Source organism: Lolium perenne, chromosome 2 (genome assembly GCF_019359855.2).
Source record: "Lolium perenne isolate Kyuss_39 chromosome 2, Kyuss_2.0, whole genome shotgun sequence".
Taxonomy (NCBI): Eukaryota; Viridiplantae; Streptophyta; class Magnoliopsida; order Poales; family Poaceae; genus Lolium; species Lolium perenne.
Window position 1 is genome coordinate 277,216,253 of NC_067245.2, and position 22,813 is coordinate 277,239,065.

The window sequence follows — 22,813 nt, forward strand, 5'->3', positions numbered from 1 at the left end:
CTCTGTCTTGCGGGCCCAAATTACCCATCAAGTTGACACGTCGTGCAAGTGGGGGACACACGTCCTCCACTTTTCCTGGCGCACGTACTGTAGCTTCTGTTCTTTCTCGTCTAGCTGAAATTACTTTTTACCCCTTGTCCACGTGTACACCATCTATTCCGCAACTACTCCATCCAACGGTGCGTCGATTCACCGCACCTCTATATAAAGACATCGTCTTCCTCCTTTGGTCCTTTCGCTCGCGCCGCACCTCTGCTTCTCATCTGCAAAATCCTTCATTACTCCCAGTGCTTCAAGCGCTCAACACACTCTCATCCTTCTCCGCCGTACTCATTGATGCCACCTCGCGCCCGTTTTACTAGGCATAGCACTCCGGAGTCCAAGATGGCCGCCGAAGATCTGGAGTGGGAGAGATCCAAGATCTCGAACCAGGACATGAACCTGCTGAAGAAGCTAGGGTTCACCAAGAAGGAGAAAGCGCTCCGCTTCCCCAAGGAGGAGAGCTATCCAACACCTCCAATCGAGTATCGGGTCAGTTTTGTTGACCATCTTATCCGAGGTCTTTCTCCCCCCATCCATGAATTTCTTCGGGGTCTTCTTTTTGTCTATGGGCTTCAGCTACACCAGCTGACGCCCAACTCCATCCTCCACGTGTCGATTTTTATCACACTGTGTGAGTGCTTCCTCGGAGTCCAACCTAATTGGGCTCTGTGGAAGCGTATCTTCTGCCTCCGCCGTAATGGCTCCCAAAACGTCGCCTACAACATTGGCGGCGTTGTTATCTGTGTTCGTTCTGACGTCGAATACTTAGACATCAAATTCCCCGACTCCGTCCAAGGTTGGCGGAAGAGATGGTTGTATGTTCATGAAGAAAGCTCCAATTCAGTGGAGGACAACATCGCCCCTTTTGACGGAGGAGCCAAAATCCTTCGCCGCCGTTCCTGGGATGCTGAAGCTACCGAAGCTGAGAAGTTGGCGACAGAAGCGCTAATGACTTGCATCCACGAGCTACAAAATACCCGCGGCAAGGAACTGTCGGGTATTGAGATCACCGCGTATTTCCTTAGGATTAGAGTGCAGCCTCTCCAGGCTCGCAAAAATCCCCTCTGGAGGTATGCTGGTGAAGAAGACGTCGACAGGCTCTCAAAAGACCTTCCTTTGAAGGATTTTGAGAAGCTTATCCGAAGAATCTCATCAGTCAGCAAGAAGGATACCATTCCATCTTCTTGCCGCATTACGCCATATAGTGGCGCCAATCCCCTCCCCGAGGTAATTTTTCCTATTAGTCACTATATTGTCTTGTCGAGTTTTACTATTTGTCGACTACTATCTTGCTAGCTTTTTGCATAACTTCCTTTTTATCGACACTCTTTCTTTTTCTCAGAACCACCCCATTCTTGCATCTCTTCCTCCTCTTCTTGAGGGTGGAGAAGTTGAAGATCGTACCGTTGTCGATGATGACAACCAAGGTACCTCACGCCCTGAGAGTGAAGTCACGGGTTCTCACAAATCCGCGGCTTCCTCTGAAAGAGAAGCTGAGTCTGAGGCCACTGCCTCGACACACTCCCTTCCTTCCGCTGTTTCGCCAAGGAACAAGAGGAAAAGGGATGAAGTCGAAGATTCCGGCACCTCCAAAGCCGAAGAAGCTGGTCCTTCAGATAGGAAGGCGGCTTTCAATCCATATGATGATGCCCTCGTCAGCTCGTAAGTTTCTATTGCTTCTTGTTGTTTTGCTCTCGATGTTTTTGTCTATCTTGCTTCTTATATTGACGCAATTTTACTGCAGTGGTGACGAGGAAGAAGCGCAACCTATTGACGCGACTGCTCGAACGAGTACGTCGCGTACTTTGGTTGTTTCTGAAGTGCAGGCTGATGGAGATGAATCTTCGCCTCCTCAGCAAAACATCGAGCACCCAACTCCACCTGCGAGCCCCCGTGCCCTGATGTCTACGGGTGCTTCTATTCTTGTAGACAGTGTTGGGCCTCCAAGAGCAGAGGTTTGTAGAACAGCAGCAAGTTTCCCTTAAGTGGATCACCCAAGGTTTATCGAACTCAGGGAGGAAGAGGTCAAATATATCCCTCTCATGCAACCCTGCAACCACAAAGCAAGAAGTCTCTTGTGTCCCCAACACACCTAATACACTTGTCAGATGTATAGGTGCACTAGTTCGGCGAAGAGATAGTGAAATACAGGTGGTATGAATGTATATGAGCAGTAGTAACGGCACCAGAAAATAGCTTGCTGCTACAACTGGCGTGTGGTTGATGGTGGTAATATTGCAGGCAGTACAGATGCAGTAAAACAGTAAACAAGCAGCGATGATTACAGTATTTGGGAACAAGGCCTAGGGATCATACTTTCACTAGTGGACACTCTCAACATTGATCACATAACAAAATAGATAAATGCTATACTCTATACACTCTGTTGTTGGATGATGAACACCACTAATTGCGTAGGATTACACGAACCCTTAATGCCGGAGTTAACAAGCTCCACAATATTCGATATTCATGTTTAAATAACCTTAGAGTGCATGATAGATCATTGCAATTACACCAAGTACTAACATAGCATGCACACTGTCACCATCACACTATGAAGGAGGCATAGATCACATCAATACTATCATAGCAATAATTAACTTCATAATCTACAAGAGATTACAATCATAACCTATGCCAAGTACTACATGATGCACACACTGTCACCATTACACCGTGCAGGAGGAATAGACTACTTTAATAACATCGCTAGAGTAGCACATAGATGAATAGTGATACAAAACTCATATGAATCTCAATCATGTAAGGCAGCTCATGAGATCATTGTATTGAAGTACATAGGAGAGAGATTAACCACATAGCTACCGGTACAGCCCTTAGCCTCGATGGAGAACTACTCCCTCCTCATGGGAGACAGCAGCGGTGATGAAGATGGCGGTGGAGATGGCAGCGGTGTCGATGGAGAAGCCTTCCGGGGGCACTTCCCCGTCCCGGCGGCGTGCCGGAACAGAGACTCCTGTCCCCTAGATCTTGGCTTCGCGATGGCGGCGGCTCTGGAAGGTTTCTCGTACCGTGGCTTTTCCGTATCGAAGATTTAGGTCAGGGACCTTTAAATAGGCGAAGAGGCGGAGTCGGAAGGTCGACGAGGCGGCGACACAGTAGGGGGGCCCGGCCCACACCCTAGCCGCGCCAGCCTGGTGTGTGGGGCCCCCAGGGCTCCCCTCTGGCGGCTCTCGGGTGTTCTGGAAGCTTCGTGGGATTTTAAGATCTTGGGCGTTGATTTCGTCCAATTCCGAGAATATTTACTTACTAGGATTTCTGAAACCAAAAACAGCAGAAAATAGGAACTGGCACTTCGGCATCTCGTCAATAGGTTAGTTCCGGAAAACGCATAAAATCATCATAAAGTGTGAACAAAACATGTAGGTATTGTCATAAAACAAGCATGGAACATAAGAAATTATCGATACGTCGGAGACGTATCAGCATCCCCAAGCTTAGTTCCTACTCGTCCCGAGTAGGTAAACGATAACAAGGATAATTTCTGAAGTGACATGCTACCAACATGATCTTAATCATACTATTGTAAAGCATATAAGATGAATGAAGTGATTCAAAGCAATGATAAAGACAATGATTAAACAATTGAATCATATAGCAAAGACTTTTCATGAATAGTACTTTCAAGACAAGTATCAATAAGTCTTGCATAAGAGTTAACTCCTGAAGCAATAGATTCTAAATAAAGGCATTGAAGCAACACAAAGGAAGATTAAGTTTCAGCGGTTGCTTTCAACTTGTAACATGTATATCTCATGGATAGTTGTCAATGCAAAGCAATATAACAAATGCAATAAGCAAGCATGTAAGAATCAATGCACAGTTCACACAAGTGTTTGCTTCTTGAGATGGAGAGAAATAGGTGAAATGACTCAACATAAAAGTAAAAGAAAGGCTCTTCGCAGAGGGAAGCATTGATTGCTATATTTGTGCTAGAGATTTTATTTTGAAAACAAGAAACAATTTTGTCAACGGTAGTAATAAACCATATGTATTATGTAAATTATATCCTACAAGTTGCAAGCCTCATGCATAGTATACCAATAGTGCCCGCACCTTGTCCTAATTAGCTCGGATTACCTGGATTATCATTGCAATACATATGTTTTAACCAAGTATCACAAAGGGGTACCTCTATGCCGCCTGTACAAAGGTCTAAGGAGAAAGCTCGCATTGGATTTCTTGCTTTTGATTATTCTCAACTTAGACATCCATACCGGGACAACATAGACGACATATAATGGACTCCTCTTTAATGCATAAGCATTTAGCAATGATTAATATTCTCATAAGAGATTGAGGATTGTTGTCCAAAACTGAAACTTCCACCATGGATCATGGCTTTAGTTAGCGGCCCAATGTTCTTCTCTAACAATATGCATGCTCAAACCATTCAACTCATGGTAAATCGCCCTTACTTCAGACAAGACGAACATGCATAGCAACACACATGATATTCAACAAAGGGTAGTTGATGGCGTCCCCAGGAACATGGTTATCACTCAACAAGCAACTTATAAGAGATAAGATGCATAAGTACATATTCAATACCACGATAGTTTTTAGGCTATTTGTCCCATGAGCTATATATTGCAAAGACAAAGAATGGAAATATAAAGGTAGCACTCAAGCAATTTACTTTGGAATGGCGGAGAAATACCATGTAGTAGGTAGGTATGGTGGACACAAATGGCATAGTGTTTGGCTCAAGGATTTGGATGCACGAGAAGTATTCCCTCTCAATACAAGGTTTAGGCTAGCAAGGCTATTTGAAACAAACACAAGTATGAACCGGTACAGCAAAACTTACATAAAAACATATTGCAAGCATTATAAGACTCTACATTGTCTTCCTTGTTGTTCAAACACCTTTACCAGAAAATATCTAAACCTTAGAGAGACCAATCATGCAAACCAAATTTTAGCAAGCTCTATGTATTTCTTCATTAATAGGTGCAAAGTATATGATGCAAGAGCTTAATCATGAACACAACAATTGCCAAGTATCAAGTTATTCAAGACATCATACCAATTACTACATATAGCATTTTCTGTTTCCAACCATATAACAATTAACGAAGCAGTTTCAACCTTCGCCATGAAAATTAAAAGCTAAGAACACATGTGTTCATATGAACCAGCGGAGCGTGTCTCTCTCCCACACAAGCATTTATTCAAATGAAATAAAAAACAAAAGCAAACAAACGCTCCAAGCAAAGCACATAAGATGTGATGGAATAAAAATATAGTTTCACTAGAGGAACCTGATAATGTTGTCGATGAAGAAGGGGATGCCTTGGGCATCCCCAAGCTTAGATGCTTGAGTCTTCTTAAAATATGAAGGGATGAACCACCGGGGCATCCCCAAGCTTAGAGCTTTCGCTCTCCTTGATCATAGTATACCATCCTCCTCTCTTGACCCTTGAAAACTTCCTCCACACCAAACTCAAAACAACTCATTAGAGGGTTAGTGCATAATCAAAAATTCACATGTTCAGAGGTGACACAATAATTCTTAACACTTCTGGACATTGCTCAAAGCTACTGGAAGTCAATGGAACAAATAAATCCATCCAACATAGCAAAAGAGGCAATGCGAAATAAAAGGCAGAATCTGTCAAAACAGAACAGTCCGTAAAGGCGAATTTTAAAGAGGCACCAGACTTGCTCAAATGAAAATGCTCAAATTGAATGAAAGTTGCGTACATATCTGAGGATCACTCACGTAAATTGGCATAATTTTCTGAGTTTCCTACAGAGAATTAGGCCCAGATTCGTGACAGCAAGAAATCTGTTTCTGCGCAGTAATCCAAATCTAGTATGAACCTTACTATCAAAGACTTTACTTGGCACAACAATGCAATAAAATAAAGATAAGGAGAGGTTGCTACAGTAGTAACAACTTTCAAGACTCAAATATAAAACAAAAGTACTGTAGCAAAATAAACACATGGGTTATCTCCCAAGAAGTTCTTTCTTTATAGCCATTAAGATGGGCTCAGCAGTTTTAATGATGCACTCGCAAGAAATAGTATTTGACGCAAAAGAGAGCATCAAGAGGCAAATTCAAAACACATTTAAGCCTAACATGCCTATGAAAAGGAATCTTGTAAGTAAACAAGTTCATGAAGTATAATGCAACAAGCATATAAAGATAAAACAAGTGCAGCTTCAAGATTTTAAGCATATAGAGAGGTGTTTTAGTAACATGAAAATATCTACAACTATATTGTCCTCTCTCATAATAATGTCCAGTACCATCATGAGCAAACTCAACAATATAACTATCACATAAAGCATTCTTATCATGAGTCTCATGCATAAAATTATTACTACTCCCAACATAAGCATAGTCAATTTTATTAGTTGTAGTGGGAGCAAATTCAACAAAGTAGCTATCATTATTATTCTCATCATCAAATATAGGAGGCATATTGTAATCATAATCAAATTTATCCTCCATAACAGGCGGCACCAAAAGGCTACTATCATTATAATCATCATAAATAGGAGGCAAAGTATCATCAAAGTAAATTTCCTCCTCAATGCTTGGGGGACTAAAAAGATGATGCTCATCAAAACCAGCTTCCCCAAGCTTAGAATTTTCCATATCATTAGCAACAATGGTATTCAAAGTATTCATACTAATATGTTCCATGGGATTTTTAATTTTAGCATCAAACCATCCATGTCTTAACTCAGGAAAAAGAATAAAAAGCTCCATGTTGCTTTCCATTATGCCTTCCTAGTGATAAACAAGAAACAAAAAGATGCAGTTGCAGGATCTAAAGGAAATAGCTTCGAGTACTTACAACGGCGCCGGAAAATAGCTTAGTAGCCGAGATCCGGAGCGTGAGTACCTTTTACCTTTCCTCCCCGGCAACGGCGTCAGAAAAGTGCTTGATGTCTACGGGTGCTTCTATTCTTGTAGAGAGTGTTGGGCCTCCAAGAGCAGAGGTTTGTAGAACGGCAGCAAGTTTCCCTTAAGTGGATCACCCAAAGTTTATCGAACTCAGGGAAGAAGAGGTCAAAGATATCCCTCTCATGCAACCCTGCAACCACAAAGTAAGAAGTCTCTTGTGTCCCCAACACACCTAATACACTTGTCAGATGTATAGGTGCACTAGTTCGGCGAAGAGATAGTGAAATACAGGTGGTATGAATGTATATGAGCAGTAGTAACAGCACCAGAAAATAGCTTGCTGCTACAACTGGCGTGTGGTTGATGGTGGTAATATTGCAGGCAGTACAAATGCAGTAAAACAGTAAACGAGCAGCGATGATTACAGTATTTGGGAACAAGGCCTAGGGATCATACTTTCACTAGTGGACACTCTCAACATTGATCACACAACAAAATAGATAAATGGTATACTCTACACTCTATTGTTGGATGATGAACACCACTAATTGCGTAGGATTACACGAACCCTTAATGCCGGAGTTAACAAGCTCCACAATATTCGATATTCATGTTTAAATAACCTTAGAGTGCATGATAGATCATTGCAATTACACCAAGTACTAACATAGCATGCACACTGTCACCATCACACTATGAAGGAGGCATAGATCACATCAATACTATCATAGCAATAATTAACTTCATAATCTACAAGAGATTACAATCATAACCTACGCCAAGTACTACATGATGCACACACTGTCACCATTACACCGTGCAGGAGGAATAGACTACTTTAATAACATTGCTAGAGTAGCACATAGATGAATAGTGATACAAAACTCATATGAATCTCAATCATGTAAGGCAGCTCATGAGATCATTGTATTGAAGTACATAGGAGAGAGATTAACCACATAGCTACCGGTACAGCCCTTAGCCTCGATGGAGAACTACTCCCTCCTCATGGGAGACATCAGCGGTGATGAAGATGGCGGTGGAGATGGCAGCGGTGTCGATGGAGAAGCCTTCCGGGGGCACTTCCCCGTCCCGACGGCGTGCCGGAACAGAGACTCCTGTCCCCCAGATCTTGGCTTCGCGATGGCGGCGGCTCTGGAAGGTTTCTCGTACCGTGGCTTTTCCGTATCGAAGATTTAGGTCAGGGACCTTTAAATAGGTGAAGAGGCGGAGTCGGAAGGTCGACGAGGCAGCGACACAGTAGGGGGCGTGGCCCACACCCTGGCCGCGCCAGCCTAGTGTGTGGGGCCCCCAGGGCTCCCCTCTGGCGGCTCTCGGGTGTTCTGGAAGCTTCGTGGGATTTTAAGATCTTGGGCGTTGATTTCGTCCAATTCCGAGAATATTTCCTTACTAGGATTTCTGAAACCAAAAACAGCAGAAAACAGGAACTGGCACTTCGGCATCTCGTCAATAGGTTAGTTCCGGAAAACGCATAAAATCATCATAAAGTGTGAACAAAACATGTAGGTATTGTCATAAAACAAGCATGGAACATAAGAAATTATCGATACGTCGGAGACGTATCATGCCCCTTCGCCAAAATGGGCAAGGGTCGAATCAATCACGGAGCCTGCTTTACAACTGGGTGGCTCCACGACTCCTCTTCTGGATGATGTAAGTCCCTCCTCCTTTTTTGTGCAAAGTACTTTTTGATGCTATCGTCTTTTTGTTGTTTGCTTCTTTTTTCTGCTTTGTGCTATCGAGCTTTTTACTATATTGACGCTTTCTTTCTCTATCTTTCGTTATCAGCCTTTGATTAAGGAATTCATCTGCTTCGGCACCCAATTCGTCGGGTACCGTGATCATGCTAACAAAGCTGAAGGTAATATTTTGCTATCTTCCGGCAAATGACTTCTCACTCCTTTCTTGTCGTGATTTTGACTGATTTCGACTTTTTTGGCAGAAAATCTTGCGGAAGCCAACAAGCGTGCTAACGCACTTGCTCAAAAACTGGAGCAAAGTGAAAAGGCTCGTAAGAAGGCTGAAGCAGATGCTAAGAAGGCCAAGGCAGATGCTGCTGCTGTCGAAGATCTTCGGAAGAGACTTCACGACGCAGAAACTGCTTTAAGTGACAAAGTGACTGAGCAAGCTGCTCGAGAAAAAGTGATCCTCGGTCGCTTGCAGTCGCAGAGTCGACGTTTTGTTAGTAAGTGCTCGAATCCTTGTGCATTTCTTCGGGTTACTTCACGTTTTTCGAGCATTCTTATTGACGAGCTAGCCTTTGCTTGTTTTCAGGGAGAACTCATCAAGAATACGAAGTGGAGGAACCTAAAGGCGATCCGCTCCTCGACGCGCTTTCTCTTCTTGAAATCCATGGGGATGAAGCACGCGAAGGCCTTGCTGACGCTAAATCAGGTCTGTCGAAGCTTTTCCCCTATTTCTTCCCGAAGAAAGAGGAGCCCAACACTTTTACTCCTCTCGCCAAAAGCTTCAACGTGCCAGAAGATCTTGGTCTCAAACTTCGCCAAGAAGGCCTGAAGATTGGTGTTGAAGGCACCATCGCTCTGATTGCCGATAGCCAGCAAAACGTCGACTGGGCTAAAGTTGGTGACATAAAGGAGATGGAGACGAAGAAGTGGCAATCTCTAATTAGAGCTGCCAAACCTCCCTCAAAGCCGATCCTTGCCTTCCTTGGCGTCAAACCAACTCCTGCTCCAAGCGCATCCAAGCCGGAGGTCAAGTAGACCACCCTGTCTCCTTTTATTTTTTCTTTTTCCCTTTTGATGCTGTCGCCAAAGTAGCTTTGGCGACACTTACCCGACTAGTTTGTTAGGGCGACCTCCATTGTAATGTCTTGTAAATATTCTGAAGATCAATGGATTTTCTATTTTGCTTGATGATTGATGTCGAACCTTTTATTTCAGTTGACATTTTACAACTATACTCCAACTCCTCGTCCTTCCGATGTTTTTCCTACTTCCTCCCGTTCGAAGAAAACGCCTATTAATAATGAGCTTGGTGAAGATTCCTCGAGTAAGATTCAGCGCAAGACTTGGAAGAACTTCGTCAGCAGCTTCAGTATGCGAAGAAGCAAACACTTGTAATGATGGAGCAATCTCGAAAGGCATCCGAAAAGGAGAAAGCTGCACTACAGCAGGCTCAAGAAGCCATAGCTACCAAGGAAGCCGCCGTTTCTGAAGCTGTCAAAGCAACCACTCGATAAAATTTTATGCTCGAGTTGATGAATGAAGCCAGTTTGGACATGTCAGGTATGCTTTTGCAAACCAAAACTTCTGTTTTCCCGCTGTTTCCTTTTTTGAAATTCTTGTGCTGTCGCCAAATAGGTTCCTTTCTCGACGCTGCTGCTGAAGACCAAAGGGTAGACGCAAGGACAAATCTCCTGGTTAACCTCTCCCTTGACCATGGTTCTTTGTTTTTGGGCCACTCCAGAACGTACCCGACAGATTGTCAGGTTTCAAGACCGCGCCTGTCAGGTTCGTGAATTCCTTGATTTCTGCACCAGAACTTTGTCCCTTGTTTACAAGACAATGTTTCCTCGGAACGAGACACCCGACACTCTTCTTGGTCTGATTGAAAAATTTCGGGATGCCCCTCGTATCCATAGCTTTGTGCAAGCTCAATTGTCTGCTGGAGCAAGATTCGCCATGATTATGATACAGATCTGCTACCGAAAATTAGACCTGACGAAGATTGTCTCCAAGTGCCTGGCCAAGCAGTCAAGACGAAAAAGGAACATCGACAAAATCAATGATATTGTAACTCCTGTAGCCGAAGAAATGATGGACGAACATCTTCGGATGGACTCTGAATTCTTTGTCAAAGGAAGCTATGCTGAACATACGACAACTGCTGCAAATAACAAAGGTCTATCCATAGATAGTATATTAGGCATTAACTGAGTTGTACTATATTGCAAGAAATCGTGTATGTATTTTTTGTCGAATTCTTTGTGATAATGAAGTTGTCTATATTGTGAAGTGTAATCTATATTGCGAAGCCCCCGAGCCTTTAGCCGGAGCTCAAGCTATTTTTTGCATCTCGATGAATCTACTATTTTGAGAGAGTATATACATTTTGCTGTCGTGGGTTATGAGCGCCCGAGCCCGTCGACGAAGAAAGATGTATATCACCAATATATTTTACTATATTGCAGCACCGCGACCCCGCCTCATTAAAAACCTTTCCAGCCCTACTCGGTGCCCTGCAAAGGAAAAGAGTGCGTCTGAAAACTCACGGGCGTTTCAGTACATTGTATTTTTACAAAGGAGGACTATATTTCAACTCTAAGCGTAGAACCGCCTGAGTTGCGCCACGTTCCAGGGGTTTTTTATCGGGAACCCCCGTCTTCTTGTCCTTGATTCTGTATGCTCCTCCTTCGATTACTTCTGTGACGATGTAAGGGCCAAGCCATGGCGACTCGAGTTTTTCAGTATTCTGTTGATTGAGCCGTAGAACTAGATCTCCGACCTGAAAAGACCTTGGCCGCAGTCGTCGACTGTGGTAGTTTTTCAAGTCTTGCTGGTACTTGGCAACCCGTGATAGTACTTCATCTCGAGCTTCATCAAGTGCATCGACATCGTCCTCTAATGCTCTTCTGGAAGCTTCTTCATCATACTCTGTAACTCTTGGGGAGTCATGCTCTATTTCTATTGGTAGTACTGCTTCAGCTCCATGGACCAGAAAAAACGGAGTTTCCTGTGTCGCTGTATTTGGCGTTGTTCGAATACTCCACAATACACTTGGCAATTCTTCTGGCCAAGTATGTCGAGCTTTTTCCAGTGGTCCCAACAAACGCTTCTTGATGCCATTGCAGATGATACCATTGGCTTTCTCGACTTGACCGTTGGTCTGCGGGTGCCCAACTGACGCGAAGTGCAATTTGATGCCTACTTCTGCGCAATATGCCTTGAATTCCTTGGATGTGAAGTTACTGCCATTGTCCGTGACGATGCTATGAGGTACTCCAAACCGAAAAACAATGCTTTTCACGAACTTTATTGCTGACGCTGCATCTGGTGAATTTATCGGCTTCGCTTCTATCCACTGGGTGAATTTGTCGACAGCGACGAGCATATACTCGTATCCTCCTGGCGAGGCTTTGTGTAACTGTCCCACCATATCGAGGCCCCATTGAGCAAAGGGCCAAGACAGCGGTATTGGCATCAGTTCCGCTGCCGGAGAGTGAGGTTTTGCGGCAAATCTCTGGCACGCGTCACAAGTTCGTACTATCTCCTTTGCGTCCTCGATTGTTGTTAACCAGTAAAATCCAGCCCGAAAAACCTTGGCCGCGATAGCTCGACTGCTCGCGTGATGACCACATATTCCCTCGTGTACATCCTTCAAGATTATCCTTCCTTCTTTGGGTGTGACGCACCTTTGTAACACACCCGAAATACTGCGCTTGTACAACTCCCCTTTGACCACTGTAAAGGATTTGGATCGCCGAATAACCCGCCTTGCTTTAATTGGGTCGTCGAGTATTTCTTTCCTTAAGATGTATGATATGTATGCTTGCATCCATGGAACCTGCACCATCATCACTAGCTCCTGGTCCTCTTCTTCTGGTGCTTCCTTGGGAGTCGTCGATGTTTTCTCTTCCTTCTGCTTCTTCTACGCCTTCTTTGGCTTTGTGGATCTCTCGGATATCTCTTCCCAAAACACACCTGGTGGAATTGCGAGGCACTGCGACCCGATATTTGCAAGAACATCGGCTTCATCATTGCTCAGCCTGCTGATGTGATTTACTTTGCATCCATCAAATAACTTCTCGAGCTCATTGTACACTTCCTTGTATGCCACCATGCTATCATTGACTGCATCACACTGGTTCATGACTTGCTGAGCCACCAATTGTGAGTCGCCAATGATTTTTAGTCGAGTTGCACCACAAGCTTTCGCCATCTTCATCCCATGATAAGAGCTTCGTATTCTGCCTCATTGTTAGACGCGTTTGGGAACGTCATTCGTAAGACATACTTCAGTTTGTCGCCTTCTGGTAATATAAGAATCACTCCTTCTCCAGCTCCTTCTACCCTCTTGGACCCGTCAAAGTTCATAGTCCAAGTTCTCGATAAATTCGGGGGTCCTGTGTTTTGCAGCTCCATCCACTCTGCGATGAAATCTGGCAGAATTTGCGACTTTATTGTTTTTCTTTTTTCATATGTGATGTCCCGAGGAGAAAGTTCTATTCCCCAAAGGGAGACACGACCTGTAGCTTCTGGATTGTTTAGTATATTTGATAGAGGTGCTTCATTGACCACTATTATCGGGTGTGCCGAAAAATAGTGCCGCAATTTCCTTGCGGTTGTGATCACTCCATATGCTAGCTTCTGGTACTGCGGGTATCGCTGTTTTGAAGGCGATAAAACTTCACTGATGAAATATACTGGCCTCTGCACTCCATGGAGTTTTCCTTCTTCCTCTCTTTCGACAACTAGCGCCGTGCTGACCACCTGAGGTGTGGCTGCAATGTATAACAGGAGGGGTTCCTTTTCTTTCGGCGCCACCAAAATTGGTGGTGTCGAAATTGTGCGTTTAAGATCCTCGAAGGCTCTATCTGCCTCTTCGTTCCACTGGAACTTCTCTCCTTGCTTGATTAAGGCGTAGAACGGTAATGCCTTTTCTCCCAGCCTGGCGATGAATCTGCTTAAAGTTGCGACTCGCCCGGTTAACTGCTGTATTTCTTTCAACTTTGTTGGCTTCCTCATTGTTACGATAGCTTGGATTTTTTCGGGATTAGCTTCAATCCCTCTTGCTGAAACTAAGAACCCGAGAAGTTCTCCTGCAGGGACGCCGAAAGAACACTTCGTCGGATTCAGCTTGAGGCAAAATCTGTTGAGGTTGTCGAAAGTTTCCTTCAGGTCCTCGATTAACGTTGCCCCCTTTTTTGACGTTATGACGACATCATCGATGTACACTTGTACGTTTTTTCCAATCTGTGTTGCTAAGCACTTCTGCATCATCTTCTGGTATGTTTCTCCCGCGTTTTTCAGACCAAAGGGCATTGTTCTATAGCAAAACACGCCGTAAGGTGTGATGAACGCTGTTTTGACCTCATCTTCTTCTTTCAATCTGATCTGGTTATAACCAGAGTATGCATCCAGGAAGGAAAGACGTTCACATCCTGCCGTGGAGTCGATAATTTGATCGATCCTCGGGAGGGGAAAGTGATCCTTTGGACAATGTTTGTTGAGACACGTAAAGTCGACACACATGCGAAGGACTTCAGTGTTTTTCTTCGGAACCAACACTGGGTTTGCGACCCACGTGGCCTCTTTATGCAGCTCCTTAATGAAACCAGCTTCTCTCAGTCGATCAATCTCTGACAGCATAGCTTTGCGGTTTAGCTCCGAAAAACGCCGCAAAGGTTGTTTTATTGGTCTCGCTAATGGATCCAAGTTTAGGTGGTGCTCGGCAAGTTCCCTGGGTACTCCTGGCATGTCAGCTGGACACCATGCGAAGATTTTCCAGTGCTCACGGAGGAACTCGACGAGCGCGCTTTCCTATGTGAGGTCCATATCTGTCGCGATGGACGTCGTCTTCTTTGGATCTGTCGGGTGAATCTGCACTTCCTTAGAATTTTTCGCAGTGTTGAAGGTTGATTCTTTGTTAGGCCTTCCCACACCTGGCAGCACATCATAATCAGTCGCGAGCCTTGACGCCATGTACTCTTCTTGCATCCCGAAGGTTTCTGACAGTCGATGAAAATCCTTGTCACATTTATCGGCTAACGCGAAGCTTCCTTTCACTATGATGTGTAATGTGGTACCGCCATAAATCTGTCATATGCTGGCCGTCCCAACAAGGCGTGATACTGCGACGGGAAATGCACGACTTCAAACTCCAGCCTCTCTATCCTGTAGTTTTCTCGGGTCCCAAACTGAACATCGAGATTGATCTTCCCCAACGGGTAACTTGGCTTCTCTGGCGTGATGCCATGGAAACGTGTGTCAGTTGGTTTCAAATTTGCTAGAGATATGTTCATCTTCCTTAGTGTATCTGCATACATAAGGTTTAGACTGCTGCCTCCATCTATGAATACTCGAGATACGTCGAATCCTGCAATTACTGCTGGTAAGATAAGTGCTGACTGCCCTGGTCGAGGGACTTGCTGCGGATGATCCGCTATTGTGAAGCTAATGTCTTGCCCTGACCAATTTAAGTACTCAACCGTTGGTGGAGGTATCTTCTCTGCCATGAACACCTATCGCGACTTTCTGAGCTCTATTGGATGGCCTGCCTTTCTGAATCATCGAGACCGCTCCGTTGGAGTTGGGATCAACGTAAGGTGGTGGCGCTGGTGCTGCCGCTATTCTGAGTTGGTGTCAATTTTCGTCCATAATTGCGGGAGGAGGTGGCAAGTGGATTTCACTCCTAGGCCCTTGAGGGTTTCTATTTTTCGCCTGGGCATTGGCGTGCCCTGCCCACCTTAGCATTGCTTGAAAATTTCGGCAATCCTTTTGCAGGTGTCCTGACTGCCTCTCTCCATTGTTGTCGAGATAGAAATGCATCTGACACGGCCCGTTCATCATATCCTCGGGGGACATGAAAGGTCTCTGGAACCTTGGCCCATTATTTGGCATGTTATTTCGGGAGTCATCTCACCGCCTCGCTGCTCGTTTCTCCTTTGATAGTCATCTCTATTGTTTCCTCCAGCGCTTGCTCGAAACCCAGCCGAGATTTGGCCAGGAGCATCGTAATTCGAGAATTACCGAGAAAATCGACGTCTATTTTGATAATTTCGACCACGGTCATCTTCTGGTGACCTATGCCGTTTGTTGTGGACAGCATCTTCTCCATCTGCCCATCTGTTTGCTATCTCCATCAGTGCGGATACTGTCTTTGGGTTGGTTCTCCCCAAGTCCTCGACAAAATCTCCTCGTCGGATTCCTGCGACAAATGCATCTATCGCTCTCTCGTCAGATATATTCTCTGCCGAGTTTTTTTATGATATTCCACCTTTGGATATATTTTCTCATCGATTCATCCTGCTTTTGTCGACACGCTCTCAACTCTTCCAATGACACAGGTTTTTTGCAGGTGGATCGAAAATTCTTGACAAACACGTCCTCGAAGCTATCCCAACTTTCGATAGAACCTGGAGGAAGCTTCTTTATCCAAGATCACGCAGCTCCACTCAGGTGTACTTGGATGCTCTGCATGGCTGTTGCTCTGGTTCCTCCTATCAGCTTCACCGTCTCGAGATAATCAACTAGCCAATCCTCTGGATCTTGCAGGTCGTAGAATTTTTTGAAGTTATCGGGTAATTTGAACCCCGAAGGAACTCGAGTTTTTCGGATCCTCCTTGTGAAGCACGTGTAACATCCCAAATTTCAATAAAAAGAAAGTTAGAGAATTCCAGAGAGCAAAATTTCAAACAAACAAAAACTTTTTAAATTGCATATAGTGCCATGCATAGGACTTGTGCATTTGAGTGATATGCCATGATGATTGTTATTACTTGTATGTGCTATACCCTAAAACCCTAATGTGATCATATGAAGATCACCAACCAAATAAATCAAAGAGGAAGAAAATCCAATAAATGAAAAACCCTAAAAACCCTCACATATGCTCTATGGCATTTTTATAAATTTTGGATCCTAGACCAATTTGGTCTTCACCATTAGTTGAATAATGTTACTAAACACTTATTACAACTTTTGGAATCAAATAATCACAATTCAAATGAATTTCAAACACAAATCTTGCTCACATATGATAATGGTCAAAATTGACAATTAGAGTCTGATCACTACTTTGAGCCATTGCAATTCAATTTTCTCAAACCAATTCTTGCTAACTCTTTGCACCAATTCAAATTCAACATCAAGGTGAACACTTTTTGTAAAGATCACCATGCCCAAATCTTTCTTGATCATTAGCTATGCTCATCCAAAGTTGCAACTTTGAATTAAGTTCAACAATCTCCACTTATCCATTTTTGCAATTCTTTGAATTAAACAACTTCACCACCACCTCTCATCATCTCTGGTCAAATACAACTTATCTAAACACACACAATTCAAATTGGTGAACCATTTGAATTAAATCAAATTTGGACAAATTTACAAATTTCCAAATATGGCACTATTAGACACTATTTGCTATAGTGACTCTACTCCATCTAATCTACCTCAACCCTAGTCCAATTGGTCCCCTGGTCCCCTCTAACACTAAGTGTGGCATAGCAAGCCTAAGGAGAAGAGGAGGGCAGCTAGGGCATGGCCATGCCGGCCATGTCGCCACCCCGACTACCCTCCCCTCTCCTCCTTCACTCTCTGCCCTGCCCACCTTGTCCAACGTCGCCACCTTACTCTACTGGACCACCTAGCACTGGACATGGTCGAGGAGAAGCTCGACAGCCGCCGGAACGCGCGCGCCCAACACGGCGACGCCATGCCGATGACGTCGCGCGTGGAAACGTTCGCAGACGTCACTGGCCACGCGCCGCGCCACCACCTCGCTCTCGCCCTGGCCCCGCTGCCTAGCCGTTGAGCATCACCACGCTACCACAACGCCGCTAGACATGGCCACGACAAGACCCTGGACCGCCGCCGCCGTAGACGGAGAAGAAGATCCCGCCACTGCCGCGACATGCCTGGAAGCAATGCGACCCAACCAAGCCCTGCCCGACCAAGCTGTCGCCGCCAATAGCATCGCCAGGAACCGTAGAACACTGCCGCACCCTCGCCTAGCTCTCTAGCTCGCCGGAGAAGCCGCGCCATGGTCGACCACCACCCTGTCCCGCAGCACCCTCGAGCTGCTATAAAAAGAGACCTCCCCTGGACAATCCAAGCACACCACCTCGCTCTCCACCTATCACTGCTTCTCAACCACCACTCCACCCATCGAATCCTTGCCGGAGCAAGCTCAATCGGCAGATCGCCGCCGCGGAAGCTCTGCAGCAATCGCCGGCGAACCAGACCACCTTAGGCGACGCCACCTGTACCAGCCGCTTCGCCGACGTCCACAACTTCACCGAGCATATTGCCAACCCTAGCTGGAGCCACCGTAAGCCCTCCGACCCCCTACCGCCGCCGCCAGAGCGTCAGGTTCTCGTCGGAGACCACGATGAACCACGGCCGTCCGATCTAATTCTAATCCTACGCCCCACACTGAGTCATACCGTTTCGGGTTTAAATACTCGCTGACGGGTGGCCCCCGCTGTCAGGCAGCCCGCGCGTCTCTGGACCGTGGCTGGGCTGGCCTTGGGCCGCTTTTAAACCTTTCAGCCCATTTAGCTTTCCCGCCGGCCTATTTAATTCAAATCTTATTTAAACAATTCCAAACTTTTCCAATACTACCCAAACTTTGAAATTCAATAGATTCAAATTGGCTCAACCAAATGTAATGAATTTTATGTTGTTGGAAAGCTAAGGAAATTATCTACAAAGTTCCACTGGTCCCATGACCAGATTCATTGTAGAATTAATGTGATAAAAAGAAGAAGGCAGGGACTTTTTCCTATTCAAATAATTATTAAAAATCAACCAAAATAGATATTAAGTTAATTCCAACTCTAATAGCTCACATTTGACTTACACTAATTGATTATGCAATAAAATGGTGTGGTCACTTTGCATGATCATGCCCTAGTTTAATTAGTGGATAATATGGCTAGTTTAACTAGTTGATATTGTCCAAAACTATTAAGTAATTCATATGAAGTCTTATACTTCATTTAAATCTTGTCTCACATGAATTCATGGGATGTTTGGACCCCTGGCCCAAACTCTCTTATATGAATTACTTAGAGATTTAAATCATATGTAGTGTATTTAAATGATATGAGGTGATCCACCTCATTTAAATCCTCTTCTCAAATGATGATGATGAACATTTGACTTAGGTCAATATAAGTTCATATATGATTGATTGAGAAATTAAATCTTAAGAAGATTTCAAGGAAGGGAAATTATTCCTCAAGAACCCTATGGAAACTATCATTTACATATTAAATACAAAGAAGTCAATTCTCCTCAAACAACACAACCCATGCACCCTAATTAGATTATTTGTGTGCATAGAATAAGTTGTGTGTTTATATGTGATACATGGAATAGCCATTGAATTAGTGAGTAATTATACTCGTATTCAAATTTAGACGCTAGCACCGGAGAGTACACCGAAGAAGAAGGTTGCTACCAAGAGGAGGAGGAGGAACAGTTTGAGAACTACCAAGGCAAGCTAATATTCTTGCAAAGTGCAAAGCCCCTTGGGGCAAGGCACCATGAACCTTACCTTTTCTTACATAAGCCTATCCCAAGTTTTACTTTACAAGTTTTACTTGGTGTTTTCCAAGAGTTACTTTTATAGTTAACTTTGGTCAAAGTAAAGGATGGTTACTAGAGTAGTGAAGTAGATTCAATCAAGCAAAGCAAGATAGCACCCCTCATGATTTAGAGCTAGTGCTAATGAAATAAAACTTGACTACTCTAGATGGGAACAATGTGATTTGAAATGAATTTGAAACCTTGGAATGATAAAGCATTCCATTGAATGATTTTTTGAAGGTGAATATGACCAAGAGAAGATGGTGATTTTTGATAAACATGATGTTGGTATGAATGCGATACCTTTCCAATTAGTAAGTACCCCCACAATACCTGATTATGGGTAGGGCTTAACTGGAAGTTTATGCATCTTAGTATGGGTTCCCTCTGAACACACGTCATAGGGGTTACGCTTGAGGCTGCCTCCGTTGTTGAGAAATGATGTGAAATTGAGGTGAATTGTACGGCCAAGCCCTGTGCAGTTCCCAGGTTGTGATTGGTCTTCACTGGGAGGCCAAGCTCATGGGGAGAGGTGCTCATACTAGGATTTGTAAGTGAAAGGTTATGGTTGATGATCCGCGTACTGTGTTACGATGATTCGGGGTAATCCCGACGGATGAAATCAAATGTTGTGGCACAAGTGTGCAACCTCTGCAGAGTGTAAACCTATTCGAATAGCCGCGTCCACGGTTACAGACGATTCGAAAGGCCATACAGTTTCCGATGTCATATCTTTGAAAATGATGTTGAAAGATGATGATGAAATGACTGGTGGTGAATTGAATTGAAATCACCACTTGAATTGTGGGAATGACACTAATGTTCCCACTTGAGTTAGTTAGCACTTGAATAAGCTTTTCTCAAATACTTGTGAACTAAAATTGGCTTTATGCAAATAAACTAGAGCTTAGCAAACCATACTAGAAATGTCTAGCACTTACCTTAGTATTAGTTTGCGAGTACTTAAAGTACTCGCGGCTTTGTCCCTGGCTATTCAAATTGCCAGAGTATGAAGAAGAACAAGGCGACGACCAGCAGGACGCCTACGACAACTAGGAGTCTTCCGACGTCAAGCGTTGGCCTGTGGACTAGAGAGTCCTTGTATCTTACGCTTCCGCTATGAACTATGAACTTGTGTTTGTTTGTTGATCAATAGATCAACTATTCGTGTGATATGGATCATGTGATTCCAATTTGTAAGACTTATGGTTTGTAATGAATGATGACTGTGATACTTAACTATTATGCCTCGCAACAACAATATTCCTGGGATTGCGATGTATGACATAATAGGCATTCGGACTTAAAAATCCGGGTGTTGACAAGTTGGTATCAGAGCCATTGTTTGACCTTAGAAGACCTTAGTTAGAATGGGCGTTCTGAAAAAGTTAACTTTGAAATCAAATGAAAGAAAATATTTGTGAAAATTTACTACACTCTTGTCTTGGAGACTTTGCCAAAATTTGATGAATCATGTTCTATCTTATTTGAATCAACTTAAAATTTTGCCACACTTTGCACTCTCTAACTTACTCATCCAATTCTCTTTCGGATGGAGCCGAATGAACCCATCAACACCAAGTTTTACCATCTTGGGAACGGAGGGAGCTTGATCTTCGAGCACGACCTCAACGCTGTCTCTGACTTCCTTGGGCGCCCCCACCCCGAGTTCCACGGGGTTCAGTTGGACGACACGCCCGGAGGAGAGTTGCAGTGGGTGATCACTGCCGACTTGAGGGGCAAGATGGAGCCTCCCACCTTGGAGAGGATTCTCTTCTCCTTCCGCGAGAGCAACTGGCTCGACGGACTCGCACGTGGCCTTCAGGAGGCACTTGCGCGCCTCTGTGGACAGAACGTGGTGCGCATCCTTGCGTCGCGCTACGCCCACCTTGTGAGGCGTGATGCTGCGGGAGTGCCCATGGAGCTGCAGCCGCACCCGGAGTTGAGGCACCATGCTGAGCACCTGGACTTCATGCTCTACCAGACTCAGAGGGACCTCGACGCCACTCGCGCTTACGCGAACCAGACCCATGCTCACATCACCGAGCAGGGTGAGGCGATCAAGCTACTCAACAACGATCGCAAGAGCCTTCGTCAGCAGCGTGCCAAGAAGGACGCTATGATTCGGCGCCTTCGCGCCAAGATAGCATCACTCGAGGCCACTGTCAAGGCCTAGGAGGATCAGATTCGTGAGCTGGAGGATGACGACGGAGGCATCGACATTCAGGGAGGAGGAGCCTTGCTGAGCGACGACGACGACTTTGAGGAGGACGAGAACACCGAGGAGGAGGACTACGAGTTCCTGGAGGCAGGACCCGACGACTACGTCCCGATCGATGTCGAGGATGAGGAGTTGTTGCACTAGTTCACTTATGTAGGTGTGAGTTGTATCCCATCCCTTGTATCGTAGCATGAGAATGGTTCTTAAAACCATTCGAGTATGTGTGTGTTAGTTTGTACTATGTGTTGAATGAATGAATGAATGTTATGTTTGTCATGAAAAGATTACAAATTTTCAAATGTTTTCAAACTTAACCAAAATGAACCATAGAATGTTCCCTCTTATCTCATGATCTTCTATATCTTCAGATGGCCCCTCCCAATCGCACCAACGACGCGATGTTGCAACTGCTGCAAACCATGCTGGCCGACAGGGAAACAGAAAGAGCCGAACGCCAAGCCAACCTCATCGCCTTGCAGAACATTGCCAACCAAGGCCATGGAAATCATGACCACCCCGGATCTAAGCTCAAGAACTTCCAGAACACCAATCCCCCGGTGTTTAGCAAAACCGAGGAACCCCTCGACGCCGACGATTGGCTCCAGACTATGGAGAACAATCTGGAGGTATCCGGAGTGGAAGCCAACGAGAAAGTCTTGTTTGCAACCCACTATCTCGTTGGACCAGCCCGCGCTTGGTGGACAAGCACCCGTGCCATGAACGGAGGTCAGTTCATGACTTGGGAGGATTTCAAGCTAAAGTTCAGCAAGTACCATGTACCCCCGGATCTTATCAAAAAGATGAGGGATGAGTTCCGTGAGCTGAAACAAGGTCGCATGACGGTGGTTGAATACCGCGACAAGTTTCTTACACTGTCGAGGTATGCCCCTGATGAGACCGACACCGTTGAGAAGAGGAAGGAGAGATTCCTGAACGGACTGCATGATGAGATGCAGACTATCCTCATCAACATCCCCTTCGCCGACCTTGAAGCCCTTGTTGACTCCGCCATCCAGATGGAGGGCAAGCTGAACTAAGCCAATGAGAACCGCAAGCGCAGCATGGCGAATCAAAGTGGATCAAGCCACCCCCAGAAGTATCGCCCTAGCTCAAGCGGAGGTTTCACTCCGAGAAACAACAAACCCCCAATGCAGAACTCACGCCCCGGTTATCAGAACCGGAGTGGCGGAAACTCCAAGCCAGGAGGCTACAACAACAACAACTACAGCAACAACAACAACTACAACCGCGCTCCGCCCAGAGCCCCCAACAACAACAACAACAACACAAACACCACTCCCAGAACCGGAAGCAACGCCGTCCCCGTCGTGAACAAGCAGGAAAAGACCACCATCACTTGCTATGAGT